At 39.2% G+C, this 6,513-nt stretch overlaps 1 protein-coding gene across 1 annotated transcript in view; it reads left to right on the top strand.

Annotated features, from left to right (window-relative positions):
* The window catches only part of ANO2 (anoctamin 2), a 198,376-nt gene that overhangs the window by 15,856 nt on the left and 176,007 nt on the right, over positions 1-6,513 (top strand). The gene's annotated exons all lie outside the window — the stretch shown is intronic.

The raw sequence follows: 6,513 nt of genomic DNA, 5'->3' as shown, positions 1-6,513 counted from the left end.
TAGTGCTGCAGCTAGATTTTATCTATGGAATGAAATTGCACTGTTATATCACACTAAGGTGCTCCCAACTTGCCAGTGGAAGAAGGCTTTGTCTTTTATCTTCTGTCAGCCGTAAAGGACAAGAGTAGCCAAAATAATATCATGGGCTTTTTCTTTCTCTGCTTCCTGCTATCCCCACCTCTAACTAAGGACATTTCTGTTGAGCAGTTCCATCAATGTTCTTGCTATATGAGTTGTTTTCTTGGGTCTGTTATATTCCCTACCACCACATTTATGTCATGTGTAGCTTATTTTAATGCTAATACTATTCAGTGTGAAAAAGTGGAATTCCAATGGCCAAGAGTTTAATTTATTTGGATAGACCTTTTTTTTCCTTGACAAAACATCTTTTTGGAATAAAATATTTCAAGTTTTAGTTAAAAGGTTAGAGATATTGCTTAATTTAGTAGTAATTAAGAGTCTGGAAAAATTATGTCTTTTTCCAAAAGCTGTCAATGTGATTTGTGGATAATTCCAAGAAAAGCATCCTATGCCCCTAGTACATGTGAGACATCTTACAGGTTCTCAGTGTGAATGTCACAGTTGTCTCACAATGTGCACTTGTCTAAAGTACAGAGGAAAGCTTAATAATGGATAACATTAATTTTAAAAGCATAGGGAAATTTAATATGAGTCCAAGACCTTTGTCCATGTTAACGAACACCTCCTGAAGCCAATGAAAATGCATGTGGAGTAATGTAGTACTGGAAGCATGTTTGGGGTCTTTTGTGCTCTAGGTCTTTGGACTTTGTGTTTCACTCTCTCTTAGTACAGCACTTCAAACAAGGCAATACTTCTTTGGGGGCCTTTTAGTGTACCCATTATATAAATATTTGATGGTTATTTTTCAACGACTCTAGTTACAGAAGCATTAATTAGCTAAAACATGTTCTGCTCCTGTATGTTACTTATATGGGGTTGAAATGTAATACACAGCTCTTATAAAATTAAAGTTGAACAGGCAAGGCAAGGTTTTCAGTGATAGTGGACATAATGAAAATATTGGCAAGTTGATTAACTATTTAAGAGGAGATTATGTCTCCATTTTAGAGAGGATTTTGGAGTAGCCCCATGGGAGTTAGGTGTGATTCAGTCACTATTAAAATAATGATCAATGATACAGGTGGCTAGGTAGAACGGCTGTGCTGTCAAAGCTGAAAAGTCCATATTATGAATTCTGGTTTTAATGATTGTGTTGTGACTTGAACAGATGAATGGGAAGACTCACTCTGTGTATTCTAATTAACATCCAGACACTTAATGCTCGGCTATTAGGTATCTTAGTCAAAATGGCTTCCAAGGGACTTCCAGAAAAATGAGGAGATGCGCAAAAATGGGCCTGTATCTTATCAATAACATTTATAGAGCTTTTGGGCCAGCAATGATAAATCTCATCAATCGTCTGCAGGTAGGAAAATGGAAACATCAATATCTTGAATTTCAGATGGCGGTAGATTTAGGGTGTGCATTCTGGTGGTATTTACAATGGGAGCTGGGCAAGAAGCATCCCATTTTTGTAAACATTATTTTTACACAATGCTGTTTCTATTGGACTTGCCTGGTAAGAAATAGCAAATAGCCTCTCAAGTTTGTGTTACCATTTTACTGTGTCCTGTGTTGAGTTCTGTCACCTTCTGGAGGAGCTATTTCCATTTCTGCAAGCTGCTAGATAGATGAAAAGCACACAGAAATGGCTCATACATCTCTTCTAGGGCATAGCAGGGAGAGAAATGGACACTTGTAGGATAGGGGATGAAAAGAAACGAAATTAGCTGCTTGGCTTATTCATGGATGAATCCATGAAACAATTTTTTTAATTATTAGTGGTCTAGTTTGCAGCAGAAATTTTAATCTGCAAATTAAATCCATGGAGACAATTTGAAGAGCAATACAGGAGGCCCTGAGGGATGTTGCACTGCACCGATGATGCTGCAGTAGCTAGAGTGCCAGCAGAGGATACTTCGAGGCTGAAGTAGTGATAATTTCTGTAAGCTGTTTAGGCCAATGCAGCTTGAATAGTAGTTTCACAAAAATAAAGTAGTAAAATATGAGCTAGTTTGGGGATTTTGCCCCTGGGATTTGTTGCTTTTCTGACCTTTTAAAGGATAGAAAACATGCTGCTGTTGATTGGGGTGAGGAAGCAGCTTCTACAGGTGCTGGAAGAGGATTGCCCCAACTGCAGTACCTGCTGCCCGATGCATCTCAACCCATTTTTGGCAGAAGAAGAAATCCTGAATTTCAGAGATTCTTTTGTAGTGGAAGCGGGACTTTCTTTGTTTTGCTGAGCCCCGGCAATTGCCTACTTAATCTACAGCAGCAAACAGCCCTACAGGTATCTCTGATACCAAGGGAGTGGTCACTTCCCCATTCCTGTTTTGCTGATTGAGTGGCTGCTGCTTGATTTGTTATTTTGGGGAGGAATTGCTTCTTAGTCATGATTTTATACCTCATGCAAAGGAAAGCAGGGAGGTTTGTCTGAAATTCCTTTCTGTAAGTAAGGTGCTCTGAGAATTCTACCTGGGAGAGGATGGAACACTGTAAATAAGTCGTCCATGTTTTTAATATGTTGCCTTTACATCAACATCAACATTCATTTACATACTGATTTATGTTATAAAAGACCCGAGCTAAGATGGTGCCTCACTGTTCTTCCTTTGTGCTTTTTGGCCTGTATGAAAGCAGATTAAAATGCAGTTTCTCTCTGAAAACTGTGTCTGACATACAGAAACTGAGAAACATGGACAACAGTGAGAAACAAATTCATTTTGCTTTGTTGATGGAAAAAACAGGGAACAGGATTTGTTCTTGAGTCACTTTTTCCTCTATGGAAGAAGAGAGTGGGACACATCTTCCAGTGAGCAGAGATAGCATTCTCCTCCAGAGCCAGGGAGAGCAAACCAGAGGTGCCGTGCCTTCTCAATGCAGGGAAAAAGAACAGTTTCAAGTGAAGCAGTAACTGGTTTCTTAGAAAGGGATCTTCCACCTCTGCTACTTCTGTTTTGGCCTCTGATGCAACTGACTACTGAAAAGCCTTGACTGTCCAGAGCTTCTGGATTGTCATCAGTCCAGTGTTATGGTTTTTTCAGCTTACAAATCAGAGAAAAATCCAGTCCATTTTTATGGAAGTGAGGGTGAGGATAGAGAAGGAATTAGAAATAAAAACTGGAATGTCAGAGAGAGAAGATGACTAAAAAAAGCCTGCAAGAACATGAAAACGAAAGAAAAATCCTCTCAACCAACCAACCAACCAATGGTACAGTGCAACCTGTGCCAAGGAAATACCATAACGTGGCATTCAGCAGCTTCTGCCATCTCAGATTTGGCAGGATATTCCAGCAGCGAAAAGGCTGGGGGGTATCCGACTATGGAAATTAGTCTTTGAAGAAGGATGGGACTGTCTTATGATGGAAAAAACAACTGTTCATCTATGTGCGGAGTGAGGGGATGGAATTTGCTATCCTTTAGCAGATCTGAGGAAAGGTAATGTAAGTAATGACTAGGCTTGTGGGATTCTTTTTCTACGTTTTGGACTCTTTTAAGGTCTTCTTACTTTATCGACGACTCTAATGGTTTTGTGTGTGTAATTCTGCCCAAATTTAAGTTATCAAAAGGGCTGTTGCTCGTGACGTTATGAATAGATAGGTAAGCATATTTCTCCAGGAAAAGAGCCACTATAGGGAAGGAATTATTGCCTTCCAGATGCACAACTAAACCTTTTTATGGTGTGAACATTTTAAAATGTTATATTGTATATGAAAGGGAGGCATTTTAGAATGAAAACTGGGCTCATGTTCAAGCTGTTAAGTATGGAAAAGTGTCTTTTAAAGGAAAACACCCCCCTCGTTTTCCCTTAGAAATCAGAGTGTCCTCTTCAACACAAACTGTTTCCTAAATCCTTCCTAGACCAAGGTTCTAGGTAGGTCCTAAGCTTCATCAACTCCATAGTAGTTTGTGTGGATGAGCACAGATTTAGTGATGGAAAGCTGTCATAGAGGGAAAGACTAGTTAACAGCCCCACTTCTACTACAAGACAACAATAATCTGAAAATATATATAAATAAATAAATATATATATAAGCAGAGGGAGAAGTGAAGAGTATGGCTCACTGCTCGATATGCTGGGTCTGTACAGGAGTTGACAATGAGTCCATTTTTTTTTTTTTTTTTTAAATTTGGACTGTGCTGATGGTGACTAGGGTCAGCTATAGCTTCTGTAGCTTGGGGATACTCTGTTATTTTCCAGTTATCAAAGGTTCTGTTTTGGCCACTGGAAACATCAGAAATACAATTCTACATTTGAACTCTTCTCCAGTTGCTACCTCACTACTTAACTTTTTCAGTGAAAAGGAGTGAGGGTTGGCCTGCATGATCCAATTTTAATGAATGGATTTGTAGAGTGATAACATCATTCAAGGGGAAACAGCAGAAATCTGAAACCATGCAAGGTTTCTGAAGGCCTGATGTATTTTACTTTAATGTAAAGATGAATATGTTTGATGATATCTAAATGGCAGCTTCTGAATATTGTTCTTGTTTTCAAAAATGTTGAGTATCTAGTGGGAACTGTTCGACGTATAATACTTGGGAACACTGCAGAACATGCTTTTTAAAATAGTTTCAAGATGCTGCCTTTTCAATCTGACATAATTGCATTTATGTTTTCTATTTTTGAGAACAGATAGAAAAAAAATCAAGATACTGTCATAATTCATAGCCACCATTGATGGCACCTGCATTGGTACAACGTTAAGATGTGTTCAGGCAACTGCTCACAGAAGTTCCTCTCTCCCTTCCACAATGACCTGGCAGGTCTACATAGAGGTGAAGGTAGGGCCCATGCAATTCTGCAAGAACCAAGGTCACTTCCCTCTCTCTGGTGTGGTCTCGGCTCCAGGGCTGCATACTGTAGCAGGCTGTCCAAAGGGGATTAGCATGATAAGCATTTAATATGCCACAGATTGGGACTTCTGGAAGAGAAAAGACCCTCAGCTACAGTTTAGTCAAACTAAGATTGGTTCTGTGTATTAACCATGGTTCTGTCAATGCCTATGTCCTGAACAAAAGGAAACTGTGATACATAAGCCATACAGGAGGCTATAATCAGATTGGTTTCAGCTACAAGTTGCTTTGCTATTCATCGTAAGGTCTTTTAAATCGTAGGACAAGGCAAGTCATTCCAAACTGTATAACATATTTGTTTCTCTTATTGCAGATCAGCAATTACTTTTGCCTAAGGACAACAACTAGGAAAAAAAAATTAGCAGAGTGGCATCAGGCTGCACAATTCCCATTAACATTAACAGGAGTTAGGTGGCTACATCCCCATGCACAGCATGGAAAATCTACCCTTCAGGGTGAATTCTCTTCTTGATACACAGGGCTGATAACTGTGCACACACTAGTACGTCCCCCATATGTATACAGGTATGTGCTCATGGTGATTGGCCAAAGATAGATCTATGTAAGAGCTAGATTTTGATTTTTGTGCAGTTATGCCAGGTTAGCATTAATGTAACAGGAATTTAATGACCAGAAACAAAACAGTTGGACAAAAAGAGTTTTAACAGGCGCATGGACTTTTATTTATTGGGGTTTTTTTTGTGGGCGTTCTTTTTTTTTTTTTTTTAATAGAAAAGGTAGATATGTTTTCTTTAGCTCCATACTCAAGCTCTATCACGTAGGAATTAATTAATCAGTCACTGCTGGCTTCTCTCTTCAATTTCTTGATCTCTGTAATCATTTTAGAGTGTTAATGAATTCACTAAAATGATTGAGTCCTATACTTTTAAGGAAATTCTTCAGGTAGAGTTAGGTAGATGACCTTGGAATTTCATAAGAGGTATAGTGGTAAAACAAATGAACAAAGTGTATTTGAGAGAGAATGAACTACTGGTAGCCAGGGATTAAAAAATGGAGCTATGTAGACTGATATGCATTCTTATCTTTGGAAACGGCAGTCTTTCTAGCGGGAACACAAAGACTCCACTTAGAAGCAGTCTCTTGAAAATGTGGAGGTGGCCGTTACTTTCTGTAGGGTAGTGTCAACATTGAGTACATTGAAGAATACCAAAATCTTTCTCTTCCAGAGAAAGATCATCTCTTAAACATTTTCACATGTTCAACTGCCACCAAACCCTGTTAGATAATCAAGACAAAATAGCGTCCTAAATATCGCGTGCCTGTGGCAGGTCATTGGAAGGCTACTGGACCCTTTTATTGTTCACGCTCTGGATGGTGGGACGTAGGAAATTTCATATGATATTCTTTGTTATGTAGGCATACTTTCAGGCTTTTGCAGGACAGGTCAATATGCTGTGGCACTCTGTACCTCTGGCAAACATCCTCCTTGTCACAGGTCTCTGAGAGTTCACTGGATAATGTTTACTCTCTACCTCCGATGGCACCTCTCAGCTTTCACAGGTCAGTGCATGGTAACCGCTTCACCTCACCAGTGCTTGACCTGGTCACCTATCT

The sequence above is a fragment of the Egretta garzetta genome, unplaced genomic scaffold, assembly GCF_000687185.1.
Source record: "Egretta garzetta isolate BGI_Z169 unplaced genomic scaffold, ASM68718v1 scaffold293, whole genome shotgun sequence".
Taxonomy (NCBI): domain Eukaryota; kingdom Metazoa; phylum Chordata; class Aves; order Pelecaniformes; family Ardeidae; genus Egretta; species Egretta garzetta.
Note: the sequence above shows the minus strand (reverse complement) of the source record. Positions and strands in the feature narration are given on the sequence as shown.